General features: G+C 42.9%; 1 long non-coding RNA gene across 1 annotated transcript in view; it reads right to left on the bottom strand.

The window, feature by feature from the left end:
- The window catches only part of LOC146431326 (uncharacterized), a 99,574-nt gene that overhangs the window by 79,917 nt on the left and 1,739 nt on the right, over positions 1–17,918 (bottom strand). The window contains exons 2-4 of the long non-coding RNA XR_014854833.1: positions 16,023–16,156; positions 13,998–14,099; positions 8,367–8,461 (exon numbers count right to left, since the gene is read on the bottom strand). This is a non-coding gene — a long non-coding RNA (uncharacterized LOC146431326). The remainder of the gene's footprint in view (positions 1–8,366; positions 8,462–13,997; positions 14,100–16,022; positions 16,157–17,918) is intronic.

Raw genomic sequence — 17,918 nt, 5'->3', positions numbered from 1 at the left:
TGATTTCCCCTCACACAGTCCCAGTTAAGGACACTCAGCTCCAAACACACACCTACTGCTCAATTATTTAAATATCTGGGGCAAAACCCAAACTTGATCATCACAAGCTTTCAACAGAGCAGAATCACATCCTTAAAGGCTTGTCTGATTCTGGATCACCTCATTACTGAGCTTACACTGTGCAGGTTTCCCTTCCTTAGTGAATTACACTGTGAATGACAGCACAGGAGCACCCAGTGGGCCAGAGCCACATCTCACTTTCCTTTGGGGATCTCCAGGGCAAAGGCCACCCCAAAACCCCAACCCTCTTCTCTCCTCACTCGACAACAAGTTCTTCTGCTCCCTCAGCAGCTGTGAAACACACAAAAACATCCCATTTGCATGGAAGAACAAAAAAGGAACAGAAATGTGAACTTATTCTTCTGAACCAACACTTCTATTGGCACATTACTGCTAACCAACATGGTTTAGAAAGAAGTTGCTCACAAAATTACCAAGAGGCTGAAGACTTGATAACTTATCATAGCCACCATAGCTTGAGCACTTTCCTGGAGACAATCAGACACCACAATCCCTGGACCAGGGCATCATGATGATAGAAACAATATCCCTTTTCCAAGCTCTCCTTAATACCCACTCATAATACACAGTGATTCCTCAGGAAGCTCTGTACCTACTATGCACATGTCAATACCAGCTTAGGTTTCATTATGACTAATGTCATTATAGTGGATTCCAAATGAATTATTCATGATTGGCTCCTTCTTTTAATGCCTTTGGCATTTGACATGTTTTCCACATTGCCTACAAAATGTCTGTGGTAGGAAAATGCTCATAGGTGTCCTTGGCAGCTGGAGGCTGAAAATGTAGCTGTTGTGCTTTATGTCCAATGAGGGGAGCTTAACATTTATTTTCAGGGGAGAAAGTCTTTTGCTTCCCACAATTGGTCTGCTTAAAGCCAATACAAAACAGTCTGCATGGAGGCTGATACACCTATCTAGGTTCTTCAAGGGAGATACATGGTGTTACTTTAAAATAAAAGCAAATACCATCTTCATTACTCTACATCACAAGTACTGCCAGAGAAAATGTCTTATGTTCCCTAAAAAAAAGAAATCAGAAAAATTCAGAAAATTCAATACTCCTTGAAGTCACTTCCTTTCTCTGCACCTCAGACAAATTTCTACAGCAAGGGAAAGGATCCCATAATGCTTCATCTTTCTTCAGGACATGATTAAGTTTTCTAAGTAAGGAAACCCTTGGAGAGAAATGTGCTGGTAAAGTTAGTAGGACCTGAATTTACTTGGAAGCTGAAGCCACAGCGCAGCCACCAGAGCAGAGGTAATGAGCAACTCAGCCAGGCTGTCACCATCTCCTCCTGCTCTTAGCACAGCTCACCACATTTTTCCACTTGTGGTTCTCACACACTACTGCTGGAGGCTTTTCCCAAGCAAATAAACATTTTCCGGACTGATATACAACATCATCCAGTTTTCTCTCCCCAAAGAGTTGAGCTTAAAGGAACTAAGCTCAACGTACTTGGCAATTGGAGACTCACAGATTTTTTATATGCCCAAAGTAAGATTTTTTTTTTTAGACTCTCCACACCTGAAAAAAAGATATATCTTTGTGCCTAACATGAATTAAAGCCCTTGTTCCTCTCACTGTGCTCAAGGATGTGTCATCTTGTGCTCCCCAGGGGACACAGGCACAATACTACAAAGGTTGGAGCAGGTCATGCCAAAGGTCCATCCAACATCCTGTCTTTGGAAATGGATAGTAATAGGCGTTTGAGAGAAAGCTTGTAAGAAGTGATGCAAGTATGAAATTCTCAATATCTTCTCCATTTCAAGCAATTTGTGGTTTAAGGACTTCCTGAGCCGTAGCCTGCATCTGCGTCATCTCATTTAATAGCCCTTCAGAGACCTTTGCTTCCACTCACTTGCTTGGTTGCTTCTTGAGCTGCAGATATCAACAACATCCTGTGGCAACGAGCTCCACAGTTTCATTATGCATTGTGTGAAAAAGTAGATTCTGTTTGTTTACAGCCTCTTGCACAATCGTTTCATTTGGCACCGCTTAGAGTTATGAGGAATGGTTTATAACGATTCCCAACAATCGTTTTTCCATATTACTGCTTATTTCAGATGGGCAATGGATAGAAAACACTGGAAAGCACTGAAATTGCAAACAAATGTGCAAAGGTTTGGAAAATGATTAAACTTACAGGGGGGAACTTACTTTGCATATATATAAATATATAAATGAACTATTAATGTTTTCATACTTATTTCCCAAAGCTGCATAAATGTGAGAAAATACTAATCACTTTTTTTTTTTTGCTTTGATGTTATCTTAGGCATACACAAAAAATGTTTCTCCAGTCTTCAATACAATTTTCATTGAAACAAATGTCCTTATAATGCCAGGCATTTATATTGTACAAGCAGCAGTATTGGAAATCATGCTAATTAAAGTGGAGTTTCCTTCCTAACAGTTAAAGCATTCTCAGTTGCTTTTCCAACCAAACACCATACTGAAGTATTCATACTATTCCCTTGCTGTAAGTATCATGCCAATGTTATCTAAATAAAAAGGCAGCAGTGAAACAGTTTTTAAGAGAGACCCACTGTATGATTACTAGCTGTTGGTGCTTGATGTAAAATATCTGACTTACAAAAGCACTTTGGCATGTTTTTGGACAAGCCTTATCAATAGCTGTAATGAGAAATGGCTAACAAAGGACTTTCTGTACAAACAGCAAATGAGATGCTTGCAGACAGAAGGGAATTTATTCTGAAGGGAAAGAATGAAGCCCAGTGTTCTCATTCACTGGCCCTTCACCTAAAGTTGTTTTATTGTTGTTCGTGTGTGTCTTAACTACCATGAAGAACAGCATATGCTATTACAAGGATGTCCTGTTTCATCTGACTTTTGTTCCCCATAACCAAGCACCATTGTCATTATCAGATGGCAAAAGTAAACCAGTGATAAAATGCTGGCATTCATTTTCTGAAATAGTCCCTAGAAAAGCCTATTTGCCACATAAGTCAGAGCTGGAGACACACTATTATCAGGACATGTTTAGTTTCCAAAACAGTAACTCCACTAAATGAATACATTGGTATAAATAATTTCTCCAATTAATTGTAATTTACAAATACAAGAATCTGCTTTTCACTTTTTTAAAAGTCTCCATTAGACAAGGTTAGAAAATGAAGTTAAGACTGACATCAGAGCTGGAGCAGAAATCACTGGGGGTGAGAGCTTCTTTCTCTGGAAGTAGCAAGACTGGACTCAGATCACTGTGGAGGGGCTGCTTGTGCCAAGCATGAGGTTACCCTGGATCTGGGACTCCTGTTAGAGCAAAGCAGAGGTCCTCCAAAAATTCACATCACATCTCAAGGGAACACAGAAGAAACAAGTATTTGGGTGTTTTGATTCAAAGTGCATTCACAGCCACTGGAAGAGTCCCATATGCTTCACCTGGCACTAAGGATCTGCTTTATCATAGTGGCATAAAAAATGTCCATGAAAAAAATTGGCCATGAAAGGTACCAATATCCAGCACTGAGCTGAGCCTTGCTCCAGCTCTCTCCCCAAGGGCACTGGAAAAGCTTTCCTGTTTCAGTCCAGGGAACCTGATGCAAACCCTGCCCTCAGTCAGCCACTAAATAATCTCGGTGGTCTGCACAGAGGCAGTTGCAGGGAGAAATGAATGGTACTGTAACATTATTGAGCTGCCTCTCGCTTTCATTTCTGTGGGAAAAAGAAATAAGCAAGAGCCAGCAAAGAGCCAGCTAAATCCACCCTCGAAGAGAGATGTGAAACCAATTAGCAGGCTGGCCCAGCACCCGTAAAGTCGCTGTCTACACCATGAACTGTTATAAAACAAAACAGAACACAAAAGAAAAAGGAAGGGGGAAAAAAAAAATCAAATCAATAAAGAACAGGCCATGCCAAACAATAAGCCTGCAGGTGCTTGCAAGGTGCAAATCCAATATGAATAGTGGCACTTTTAGAAAACCAGCTATGACCGAGATGAAACCGAGCAGAACAGAAATGCAGAAGCAAGTGAGGATACATTTTCAAAATATGTCAGGATTTATTCTGTTCCTAAAAGAACCAGACAGTTAATCCACCCCGTTGGCAGGTGCATGATAGTAGGTGATTCCTTGCAACAACCTCTATAACTATTCTCATTATATTATTCTCCAGATGGGGATAGCAGTAAAGGCAGAGGATGGAGCTGGAGGCACCATTTGCTTTGCTTGCAATGTAACTCATTGTGCAAAAACAAAGGGCCACTCAAACAGGATTTCTTGAGTGGGGATGACACTCAGCTGCAGCTCCAGGGTCCCCACAGACACCAGCATCTGCAGTGCATCTTTGGGAATTACATTTTGGGGAGGGGGGGACATGATGGCAGGCTTTTTTCATTTGAGAAATGACTGACTCAAGTAGGAAATGAGGTGGCCTGGCTTAAGGATGGAGGGTGCATTTCTCAAAGAATTTATTATTAGGAGCTCAAAGCTTCTACAGAATACACCCCCCTCTTCCCCCCAAATTCAGTTTTCTACAAAAGTTTCTAGGGAAAAAATAAAAACAGGTTTTATGGATTAAAGTATTTCTGTTTCAATCAGTTCCCAATTAGCTCCCACAGAACGCTAAGAAATTTAAGAGCAAAATTTAAAAGAAATTTTGTTTCAAATTAAGGACACGTTTTGTGTGTGTGTCAATAAGTCAATTTTAACATTCCTGAAATTCCTCCACCCTGTTTTACCCTGAAAACAAAGTTGACTCATTTCCAGAAGGTTCAGCAGCACTGAGAGACACATCAACAGCTGGTGGAATATGGTTTCTTCAACATTTCTCTGGCCAGTTCTCATCATCCATAGCAGGATGAGCTGGTCACATCTGCTGACCTAAAACAGTGTGGCTGCTGTGAGTAACTCTGGGTTTTCCCACACTGTGAATAATTCCTGCAAAGCATTACATCCCAAAGCCTATCATTACCACCTACCAGCCTTGGAAGGAGAAGTACAGAATAAGGCTGGTTTGTGATTTCAAATAACGGGGAAAAACCAGACATGCTAAACAGAAAAAGGAAAAAAATAAAAAAAGTCATCTTCCACACTGACCCTGCAGAATACACTTTGTGCTGCTTGTTCCTAAGTGCTGGATCCCTGGAGACTGGAAAATTCATCCTTACTTATTTATTTAAATGAAAAATCCTAGCCATGACCTTATAGGTGTGTGTTTATTATCAGCTCCAATGCACTTGTCACAGCTTTGGCTGGAAGGGAAGCCAGAGGAGAATTTAAAAAAAAATAATAATCCAAGAAATTTCCCCATTTCAAGTATCATGGGGAGGTTTTTTTTTTGTTTCTAATTAGAATTTGGTTTGTCTTTCAGATTCCAAAACTTTTGTATTAGTGGTTTTCAGTATGATGCCATTTTCCTGTCTATATGACCACAGCACAGCCTTGCTTTAAGTATTTGGTAACAACTTTGGGTAGAAAGCTATGAGCAGCTCTGCAGGCTCTGAGTTAGTGCCACACCATCCCCAGGCAGTTCAGGAGCACAAGGGCAGGACCTCTGCAAGGAGTTTGTCTATTCCCTCTTGTCCTTTCCAGAAAGTGAGTCTTGGCCAAAAAAAGAAAACCCACAAAGCCTTACTCAGCTGTTCACACAGTTACCTGCTTCAACTGCCCATCGTGGGCACATGTAAAGTGAAGCGAGTTTGTCTTTAAAACAAAACAGGCAGAAAAAGAATTAGTGGACCAGATTGATTCCACTTATAGCTACATTATATTATTCTAGAGCTAAATTTCATCCATATGTGGATTGCAACCCTTCAGAGACTTAAAGAATGAGCAATTTCTGGTTTGCCATCACCCTTTCCCCCCAAATGCACTTCTGCTCCCCTTGCAGAGCAAACAAGACCATTTGCATGTGCTATTTGTGTTAGAATTAGCATGGCTAATATATTTGGTAGCCTTAACAATATAATTCAAATTATTCAAGGCAGCAATTATTCATATTATTTAAGAAGAGTTCTCAAGTCTCAGAATCTCACCTGAGAGGGTGAACAGCAGACTGAGAGGAGACAACAAAGATAATGTGGTAGTGAAAAGGTAACTTGACTCCAACACCAAGATAGCAGCTGGTCAACCCTTTTGTAAACTGCATTGAGACAACATGAATTTGGTATTTCCAAGGGTTTGAGTGTTTTTGTACATCTCATTATTGATGAATTTTCTGCTTGTGTCAGCAACTGGCTTGGCAGCAGTGGTTTTGGAGATTCTTGGTTTTTTAATGGCTATATTCCAAATGAGTCTGTCAGGTAGCCTTGTGCTTTTGAATCCTCCACTGCCATGTGTGCTCAACAGAAATCCTGCCTTGTCTCTGCTGATCCTGGGCAGGTGACTTTGGCGCATCAAGGTCTTTCCCAAAAGCCAAGGCACACACACCCTCTGCAGGTAGGACAGTCCAGTTAGCCTTTGAAGAGCACCCCAAAAAGCCATCTTGCTTTTTGCAAGATGCTCCCTCAAGTCTCCATACCAAACCCATTCATACTGAAATGATAATGGTTGACAGGAATCAGTTTAGTTTGGCTAAAGAGGAGGCATCCTAAGGAAAAAATATTGTTTTGGAGGCCCACCCAAAAATGCAGAGGCTGGACTCTGTCTCAGAGCAGAACTTGGCCTCCTGTCTCTACTCCCACAAAAAAATGCTTGTAAATGTTATGCTCTTTGGGCTGTATTTTTTTTATTCCTCTCTGCATTAAAAACTGAGTGAATTTAGTGCTTATAAAACCAAGGGGCTGATAGCAACTGGCTAGAACCAGATGTTATGGAGACTGGAGCATATCAAACAAACAGATCATGCACATATAAGTATCCAGAAGTACATAGCTGCATTACTTATTCTCCGTCAGATTATCCAACAGATTGATTTCTGATTAGAAAAACATCATGCCCAAACCTCAGGGCTTGGAAAGAAAGGGAAGAGGGGGAATGTAGAGACGTCTGTAGGCATCCACATCTATAGATTGAGCAAGAAGATATAGATTCCCTCTCCTCTTCATTTACAGCTCTGTCCTTCCCTGCTGACCCAGCCAGCAGGGACAGATTAAATGCTCAATCACATCTCCAACCCAGCAAGTTGCTCTGCCTTTGGATAACAAGTGTTCCAGTGTGGGGACAAGATGCCCTCCCAGGACATCCAGCCCCACGTTCTCCTGATGTGGTGCCATATTGGCTCCTTTAGCCACCATCACTCAGGTTGCACATAAATCCAAGCATTTTAGGAAGATTTGTACCAGAAATATGTGCCTGAAGAGCCAGCATTCCTTTCAACAAGGCATGGAAGGTAACTGGTGCAATCTGCCAGCAAAGCCTATGGAAACACAAGCCGGTGGAGCTGGCTCCCTTAAGGGATTTGAGCTGTTAGTTTTAATGCCTTCAACGGGAGGGCTTTTTTGAACAAAAACTGGATCAGTTTTATTGACTTAGAGCAGAATGTTTCCGTTTATAGCTTGAGATTCCTGCTAAAAGATTTAAACAAACTTAAAGGCTCCTCCTCTGCTCCCACATCCCCAGCTCTGCTCGATGCATTCCCAGGTGACTTTATTCAAACATCAAGGCCTCCAAAAGCTCAGTTTTGGCCTTTCAGGCTCCCCCTGGTATCACCTCCTTCCTTGCTGCACAAGTTTGCAGAGCAGTTAGCCATCAGCAGGCACTTGTACTTTGCTGGTGCTAACAAAGCTCTGCCTCAGCCTTTTTCCACCATGGCCTCTACTGACCATCAACCAACAACAAAACAAACACAGCCACAGCTCAGCTTCTTCTTTAGACCAAGTTTTCCTTGGAGACTAGAAGGAGCCATCACATCCCTCAGTCAAGCTTTTGCACTCCCCAGAGCCTTCACCACCCCATGGTTTATCACAGCAATGCAACATCCACCACCAGTGGGTTGTGACTGCAACAGGAGTGACAGCAACACCTAAGCCCCAGCCAGGGCAGAGATCCAGAGGGTGAGGTCTCTCTCCTTAGGGGATCCTGCCCTGTGAACTTTACTGCATCCCTGAGGACATCAACTGACCTCCCCCAGGACACAATTCCTTCTCAGCTGGATGGAGCAATCACTGCAGTCCGTGTGGAATCTCAGTTTCAGCTCCTGTTCTCTAGCAGCAGCAACAGAGCAGCAGACATTCCTGAGGGCCATCCCTCCCTCAGCTGCACACTTAGGACCATCACAGTTGTCATTCTTTTCATCCCATGACCACACATCACAATGGCCTCTGCTACTTGATGCAACTTCACCAAGTTCAGTTGGATACACATAGCACTCACTTTATTTACCTGCTTCCAAATCGTGGAGAGACTGAGATCTTTATGTTCTTCAGTCATTTACGGAACACAAACTGGGATCACAGGATGCCATTATTAGGTAGAGCCTGGGAAGAGAGGAGACAGGAAGTTAGCAGTAACACTGATGGCTGTGGTGGCGGCTGCAATTTTAATCCAGTGACTCAAGCTTGGCAAAGAGAAAAGCTGCAATGTATTAAACTGTGAAGAGTTTACAAGAGCTGAACATCTAAAATATAGCTCTGAGAAATTACTCCTTAAAGCAGGCAAGCAAGAGCATCATGAACAGAACCAGGAGAATATTGTTTTCACAGGAAACACTCCGTGGGTGTGTTATAAGCTCTGTTCTTTGGCCTGTCACCACATAATTTCTGCACTTCTTGTATTTCTCTCTTTTCTCATACTCAAGCACTGCCCTGTGATACAGCAGAAGTGCATTTACAGCTAAAATTACAAAAGTGGTCGATTATGCTTTCTAAGGTAGTAAAAAGGCTGCAGTTTGTCACAGCTGTCTGGAGCCCCAAACACCTTCAACTGGCAGAGCTGTGATCCCCTTTCCTCTCCCCTGGCCCAGGCTGAATCTGTGTATGTGTGCACACAGATTAAAGTTATGTACAAACAGATCTTTTAGCGTTGTCTCTGGGAAAAAAAAATGCAACAAACCCACAAACAAAAAGGAAAGAAATGGTGCATCAGTGAAGCAAGAGGTCAGAGCATTCCTAAGCACTTATTTCAGAGCAGCTCTGCTTCGGCTGCTGCTTCTTGGCTTCCCACAGTGGCCACACCAGCTTTCCTGTCTCACAGGGCAGGGGGAGTGTGGTGAGTCATCTCAAGGGGGCTCTTTCCAGAGCTGAAAACTCTCAGCATGTCTAGCAGGAAAGTTGCAAAAAGATGGGAGAGGAGCAGCAGATCCTCAGGTCAGAGCAAAGATGAGAAGCTCAGGAAGACCCAGCCCTGTATTGTTCCAAGTCAACCTTTTCCCTTGGAAAGTTCCCAAATTCAGCATATAGTCACAGCACCCCCTTACCTCTTCCACAGCTTCCCCAGGGAAGGAGGAATTTAGTGACAACAGGCAGAGATAATCCTCAGGCACCTCTCAGCACCCACGCTACTCCTAAACAGAAGCAAAGCTCCACCACAAAAGAAACCACCTTCTCCTCTTCCCAAAACTTTTATAAGCTCAGGCCTCTCACTGAGGAAGCCCAGGCCAGGCCCTACTTAGTTAATGATGCTAATTGTGTTTTCCCCATGTCAGATGTGTTGAGGAGTGCACAGCTGTGGAACATCTCCAGCAATGGGGAGGTTCATCCAGGGTGTTACTGGGGTGTTTCCATCTCACCAGAAACCACCAAGCAAAAGAGTCTGGAGGGAAGTTTATATGAAGCAAAGCTCCTATGGCTTTTTGGAAGCTCCATCTGGCTTACACTGGGGTCATAACCTTTCCCTTTGGAAATGATTGCAGAAGGCTCAGGTTGTGGTCAGACGAGGCTCCCACAATGCAAATGACAGAATCCCTCTTTCAAAATCGGATTAAAAAAGGCAGATCTGAGGTCATCCACCCAGTGGGGTTGGGTTCAGCTTGCAGGACACATACCAGACAGCAAAGGACTTTCTGTAAGGTCCTTTCAACCTCAGGTGCAGCCCTATTTCTGTAGGTGAGGCACCTGTGTTGGCTGTAAAAGACAAGCAGAGACTTGCATGGGTGGAGAGAATTTCCATCTCCTCACTGCAAATGCTGGATCGTGAGAAGGTCTGGTTTTAGGCTTGAATATCACTGTGATTGGTGTTAAATCATCCACATCAGTCTAATTAACACCTACACTACAAGGGAAGACAAAGCAGTTTTATGTGATTAACTTGGCCTAAATGGGCTTCATCAGAGCCTGGGCCAGGCAAAGCTGAAGGTGGCACTGCTGGTGTGAGCACAGTTCAAGAGTTTTCACTGATTCTAAGCTACCTCAGCTGAACCAACCCCCCTGAACAAATGGGAGAAATGAGGTTCTCCTCTAATTCCAACAACTTGAAATCCCACTCAGTTGCTGGGCATGGTGCAGCTCATCTCACCATAGCTGGGAGGAAAAACAAACAACAAGCAAGTCCTGCAGAGCAGAGGGGCTCCTCTCTCTGTTAGGCCTGCATGAGCCTCGAGATGGAAGTCTACTCTCATTTGAGGCCTTTGGGTGCTTGTATAGTATAAATATTTACTAATAACATGGAGAGAGTGAGAGCGGGAGAATAGTCATTTTTCTCAGTGGCTTAGGGTTAAGTACAGGGCAATGGCATCTTAAATCCAGATGTTCTCCTTTTGGGATTTGCCCACGAGGCATATTCTCATGAGATTTCCCTGGCGTTTTGATTTGGATAGTAGCAAGCACTTTTAGCCCAATGATATCATGAGCAGATGACTCAAAATGCTCAAGGATTTTCTTTGTAAATTCCAGCAGTTTATTTTATGACTAATGCAGGGCAGAAACTTCTGCAGATTTCATCTTCCCATCCTTCTGTGTTTCTATTTTCAGTTGGTTTTAAAGGATTCTGAGCTCGGCCTGCCAGCAGAAGATTTATTTAAATTTATATATGATATATAAATACAAATACTGCGTGCACATGAGTGTGTGTGGGAGCTGTTCCCAAGGTGCTGGTGAAACGACACTTCCTGATGGAGGCAGAGACAATGGAGATGTTGGGGCTGCTCCTTTGGGAGAGAGGGATAAAATAAACATGGGAACGCCCTTCCCACTGCAGTTGCAGCAGGGCACAATATTTAATGCCATTTTGCCACCTGTGCTTGGAGAGAGTGGCTCAATATTCACAATCCTTGCCCCTCTGGCCAAAACAGCAGCAGTGCCCAGATCCCCTGTGTGAAATGCCCTGAATGTGGCAGGGAGGGTGGGAAAGATGCCCACAACCCCCCAGCTGGGAGGGCAGCAGTGAGGAGGGTGTTTGAACACCAAGCAAACGCTGGACACAAAACCAGGGTGGATAAACGTGGGGAGTTGGTTGGAGGTGAAGCTGGGCTGCCTTGGCCAATGCAGTTGCACAACAGCATCAATCCAAGGCTTGCACAGGGGTGATTTTTCTCTCCGTCCAATTCACCAAGGACTTGCACGCTACTTTGGTGGATTTTCTGCACAATTACAGATTATTGCCATGGTAACAGATGCATCACATGACAACTTTGTTACCTCAGAGACAAGAAACAGCTGCTTAAAGAAACAGGCATCCTCCAGGAATGGGGATATTTATTTTCTTTTTTTTTTTTTCCTGTTGGCTTCGTAGTGTTCTAGGAGTCCTCACTGGTTTTCTCATGGATGCAGCTTCAATCATTTGGAGAGCTAAAAATGTTTCAGTGCATCAACTGAAAGTTATTTTCTCCCATGTCATATTTTTGTCTCTTACTATAAATGCAGAGTATGTTTGAAGGAAAAAAAAAATAGGGTCCCTGTAATTTTGGAAGAAACAAAATGGCTTTTCTCTTCCCTTATAAGCATCTCTCTCTAATGCTGCCATTTTGTTTTTATTAAGTTAAAGACCACTGAAGCATTGCTAATAATATTATTTGAGAGAAATCCCAGACCCCTTGAAGTTAATGTTACTTTGCCTTTCGTTTGAGGGAGGCCAAAAGTTCTCTCTCAGGCTATATTCCCATATTCTGCAAAGAGTTAAGGCTCTCTCTTCTCCAGGTACCTCCAGAGCACCAGCCACATGTTAGTGAGTTTAACTGGCCAGGGAAACCCAGGAGATGATATATTCTTGTGTTCAAAAATGACTCTTTACATTCAATTAAAAAAAAAAGTTCAGAGACATCATTTATTGCTACCTCAATTTTCAGGCAATTCTAAATTCAGAGGCCTGTTTTTAAACGCTTCACCAAGTAAACCAGCCAGTTTAGATTTTTAATTCCAGTTCCCAAATCATTCTAATTTTTCATGCATAAGGTATTATGAAACCCTCAATTTTTTACCCTTCTTTTTGGACCTTTTCTGCTGAATGTTATCTCCTGTTCACCCTGGGGAGCCTGATGGGGCTCATTCCTCACTGCACCAGGCATGGATGGCACAAATCACTGTCCCAGATCACTGTCCCCAACCCAGGGCTCAGCATCTCTAGTCCCTATCCTGAGCATTCCAGCCTTCCTTTCCCATTCCAGCCTTCCTTCCCCACTCCATCCTTCCCCATTCCTTCCTTCCCCACTCCATCCTTCCCCATTCCAGCCTTCCTTTCCCATTCCAGCCTTCCTTCCCCACTCCATCCTTCCCCATTCCATCCTTCCCCACTCCATCCTTCCCCATTCCATCCTTCCCCATTCCTTCCTTCCCCACTCCATCCTTCCCCATTCCATCCTTCCCTGCAGACCTGCAGCTCAAAGTCACCCCATTCCCCAGCCCCCGGTGGTGTTAATTAAGGACCTGCCGGAGCTCAGACAGCCAGACCACTTCAGCCCACAGTGAATGTCTGATTAATTAAAGGCTTATAATTAACCTTCATGGCTGGAATTTCCCAAAGACCTTCATGGGCTGAGGTACACAAATCCCATCGACCTCAATGGGAGGATGCAATCAAATCGCTTCTGTCCCTGGCTGGGGATCCCCCTGCGCACCAGCAGAGTGAAACGTTTCCCTTTCCCAGGTTTGGATGTGTTTTCCCAGGTTTGGATGTGTTTTCCCAGCCTTGCAGAGCTGCTCAGAGAGAGCTGGAAAATAAATCCTGTGCAGAAAACCCTGCTGTGCCCCTCTATGTCACATCCAGCCCTGCTCACACCATGGGTTTCTCCAGATTTATCCCACCATAAAGGAGATTGAGAGTCCCCAGATAGCCCCAGAAATCAGAACTGAGGAAGAGAAACAGAAGCTCAGATTTTTTTTTTTCCCTTTAACCGTTTTGTTTTAAATTTTCTTTCAGGAGTCAGATTTTTTTCTCAAGAAAAAATTTTAACTGGGAAGTCACCTCTGCACAGGACATTTTTGTTAATGAAGCCACTGCCTTAATGTGGTTTTCTTTAGTTAAATATTTCTGGTAAATGAAATTCTGTTGTACAACTTAAATTAGCACTGTATTTTTTTTTTTGCTGTAGTTGTTTTTATTTGACCACATGGAGCTCAGTGACTTGTAACCCAGTCCCTCAGCCTATTTTTAAATTTCATGTGGACCTTTTTCAGTCATTTGGTAGCTTTTTTTAGAAGCATGAGAATGGAAAGACCCAACAATGTTGCTTTATCATTGAGAGCTTTTGTTTCACAGGATCACAACTGAAATGAGTTTGTTCAGCTCTCAGCCCAGGGATCCCTGACACCTTCACCCCTGATCCTGGAGACTAAATTGTATTCATCTGGCTCTGAAAAAATCCACCAGATCTCACCTAGGTGCCACTTTGGGTATTTTCTTGACCCACTTACTTGTTAAGCCCAACAAACATTTTTGTTTCCACTTGGAGACAAAGGAACAGGGGTGTAGGGAAAGGAGACAGGGATGCTCTTGGTCCTTCAGCAAAGTAAAACCAGAAAATCATCCCACAGAAACACCCCAAACTTAAACAGGGCATTAGGCAGAATTAACAGATCAGACCTCCAAGCCATCAGAAATTCCCGGCTGAATAAAAGATTGATTTCAAAGACTCAAAGATACCTCAAGGCCAGCATTTCCAAAGAAGATGGGAACTGATTGGAGCTGAAGCATTCCTCTTGTTCAGTGCATTTGAGTGAGCACTTTAAGTCTCCAAAGATTGAACTATAAAGAGAAATTAGTTTATTAATAATTCACAGGCTCCAAGAAGAAAAAAAGTCAAAAGCATATGCTCACGAACAAAGCTGATTTTATTTTCCCTGTTTGGAATTGAGCAACATGTAGAAAAATGGAGAGTGTCGAGCTCAAAAATTTAATTCAGGGCTTTTCCTCTTCTTTCCCTTTAACCCAAGCAAGGATATATTCCGACTGCCTGACGAGCACTGAAAGTTCTTCAAATCCCAAATGGTTTATGTGAAACATTAAAAGCACACTATCATCTTCAGGTCTTTAATAGTTTAGGACATTTTCATGGCACAGTTATTATCCAATAGCTCTTAATTGCAGCTTGTACATTTCAAGACAACACATTCCCAGACTGGAATAACTGTGATTTTAGACTCTCATCCAGCACCATGGCAAAGCACATCCTCACTGTAGGTATCTCATTGAGTCTGGCACTTCCCTGCCCCACTTTGCCAGATTATGAAATCTGTAACATTCATATGCTTAAAATCAATCAATCATGAGTCCTTCTGCACTCAGACATTATGATTCTGTGCTTGTCCCTTTTAGTTTTGGTAATTGCTTGATTATAGGACACTAGATAAACATAGGATTTGAAGAACACACTTCGTAAAATTCACTAGAAGATAGACAATGAGGGGGTTGTGAATTTAAGAGAAAATGTTTTCCATTGTCCAGTGGAGAACTTATAATCAGAACAGGGTGGATGTCATAATTTTTGCCATGCATAGTTGAATATTTGTTCTTCTAAAAGTCCTTGTTTCCCTCTGCAGGAGAGCTAAATATGAGGTGTTTTATCCCAAAAAGGGCTAAGCAATTAGATACTACAGGGTTTGTTTTTTTCCCCTCTAATCTCAGAAAAAAGTCTCATACCATTACCCAACCTCAGCAAGGAAAAACCAGATTATGAGTTAGAATTACATTACTAATGTAATGTGTCAGTCCCGTTTGTTTCTCGGTTTCCATTCTATTGAATCACTGTATTACTGCTTTTGGAAGGAATCTGATGATAAAGAAAGCCACCTCCCAACAACGGAGGAGAGTGATAAAAGAAGAGGCCAGCCATCATCATCCTAAAGGAAATAACCAACACTGGAGCCCTGGAGCAGCTGTGATTCCCACGGGACTGTGCTCTGACTCAGAACTCAGGCTGCAGCTGATGCTCATCCCCCCAGATCCACTCACAGCCAACAAACTGTTGCTCTCTGAATGTAATACTTTTCACCATGTGAATTTTTTCCCCCAAAGATAATTATTTATTTCACCTCTGGGTGAACCAGAGAGGAACGTGTTCCAGAGCAGCACTAGAAGAATGTGAAAAGCTCAGATAAATTCTTTGCGAGATTATTTCCCTTTTTTCCCTTCTCTTTGTGAGAAATGCGTGGCTGGGAGACAGAGATCTCTGTCCTGACAGCAGGTTCCTCACAAAACACAGAGTTCATGGTGCACAAAGAGCAAAGCAAAGCAGGTTTAGCTGCTCTTGGCTGCTCAGAGTTGTTTCCTAACGCTCTACATCGCTCAAGCAAAGGATTAGGCTGTTGTTGCTGTGATAGGTGAACTGCTAGGGATGGAGGTCCAAATTCTAGAGTCACTATTTCATCCTCTCCCAGGCCAAGTTCCTCTTGGCTCCAGCTGGAGTCCTTGAAATCCAGGGAAGTTTTGCCTGACTCTGGAGTGAGTAATGATTCCAGGAATCAACATTTGGAGATAACACCAAATTGAGTATCTTTGCTAAATTGTCTTTCCTCCTAAGGTCATCTCTGTAACACTCAAGCACACAATGCGTTCTTTTCAAAACGAGCTGGTCTCTATCTGCTTATCCTCAGGCTGATACACGAATTACTGATCATTTTTCCACAAGGCACATATAATTTGATGCTATTAGGCAGTGCTGATCCATACCTCCACCGGGCAGATGTGTTCCCTGGCAGTGGCTGTCCGGGGTCTGGCAATAATAACCCAGCACAGGCAGGAAAATCAATCCCAACAAGTTTCAGAGGGACTTCCAAAGCTCCCCAGCATGTGACAGAGGGCTGCTAATGAGAGGGAGAGATCATATTCAGAACATGAGTGACAGGTGAAAGGGAAGATTAACGTTAGCATACACCTGCTCTTTGGTGCCCCAATTAAGACCTCCTACTGTCAGCAGTAACATAAGATGCAAATCAGCCCCTGCCCTTCCCCCTCCTCCAGGAAGGCTGTGGCAGGATTTGGGGTAAAGAAATGCAAAGAAAGAATTTGCAAAGAAAGAATTTGCAAAGAAAGAATTTGGAAAGAAATGCAAAATCTTGAATGTCTTCCTGGCTCTGTGAACCGTTTCCTTGCTCCCTGTTTCTGTCCTTATCCTGCCTTTTCCTTGCCACCACTCACCTCATTCTTCTCATCTAGAGAGGGAATATGACTGTTTCAGCAAGGGATCCCTGCCCTGGGGACAGTCCCAGGGACAGACTGGAAAACCCATGATTTGAATTGACAATACTTATCCCTGCTTTAAATTCATTTGGACCAACCTTGCTCAAGCCACTGGCAATAGAGGAGATGGGTGGAAGTATCATTGAAGGAGATATGGGGAATGGAGAAGGAGGGGGTTGCTCATCAGCTTATCATGCACTGGGTCCAGGGAATTGCTTTTGAGGCAATATTTTAATGCAGCATTGGCAATCCGTGCTGGAATATTGCAAATCCATGAGTAGCTCATGTGAGTGCTTTTCCAATATGTCCATACTATCCCATTTCGTCTCCTCCTACTGTCCAATATTAATCAAATATTGCTTATCTGATAGAATTCCAGCTGCCAAGGTATTGTAGACTTCTCAAAAGTAATTGTCCTTTCAACTTCCTTGTAGCTGTTGCATGAGGGAACCAGCCCAGAAAGTGCAAATCCATTGCAATGGGAGAAAAAAAAAAACTGAACAAATTTGTATCCTTCTCTCCTCTAAAAAAAAAACAAAAAAAGTAAAAGAAAAAAAAAGTTACAGAAGGTTTAAAAATGACTTTTCTTTTAATAGGTTAACATCCATTCAAACTGGCAGCAACATTTTGGGTAGGTTTTGGACCTCCAGGACCCCTGCCTCTGCTTCTCCCACCCATCCCAACGGGCAGAGGTGACCACACTGTGTGGCAGGCAAACAGCCAGAGCAATTGGCCTTTCCTTCCTCCTCCCAGCTCCGCTGGCTGCTGGAAAACATGCATCAATTTGTTTTTCTCCCTTCAGGCAGAAAATAAAATTGGCAAAAATCTTCCCAGCAGGAAGCCAGGAAGCCCTGTTTAAATTTTCCCAAGGGGAGGGGGCAACTCAGCAAAGTCAGTATTTCCCTGCAGAAAATTTCAATTTGCGTAAAGACAACATTTTATTAGAACAATTTATTGATAGGAAACATCTAGAAATCCCATTTCAGAGCTTTATTGGCAGAGAAATGGTCTCCTGCATTTCAAAACCTCAAATTCTTTTCTCCTTCGGCAAACTGTCAGCTTTTGACCATTCAATTAAAAACACCTCCAGTCCTTCAGTTTGTTGGCTTGTTGCACTTTCTATCTGGGGTGACTTAGCCCAAATCATCTCAAACAATTACACACACTCAAAGTCCTTAAAGCTCTACAAACACTGATGATTAGGGAGGGAATAGAATTCTTGGGACACTCACTGGTTCATTTATCTCGTCTGGTAATCTTTTGACAATACCCATGGACAGGAGCTGAGTGTAAAGCAACAGCTCTGTGGCTCAGTTTCTCAAATTCAGTACTGATACTGAAATTAGAGCAATGAAATCCTTTCTCCCAGTGGCGCTGTGAGAATAA

The sequence above is a fragment of the Lichenostomus cassidix genome, chromosome 13, assembly GCF_008360975.1.
Source record: "Lichenostomus cassidix isolate B80296 chromosome 13, HeHo_3.0, whole genome shotgun sequence".
In the NCBI taxonomy this organism is placed as follows: domain Eukaryota; kingdom Metazoa; phylum Chordata; class Aves; order Passeriformes; family Meliphagidae; genus Lichenostomus; species Lichenostomus cassidix.
Note: the sequence above shows the minus strand (reverse complement) of the source record. Positions and strands in the feature narration are given on the sequence as shown.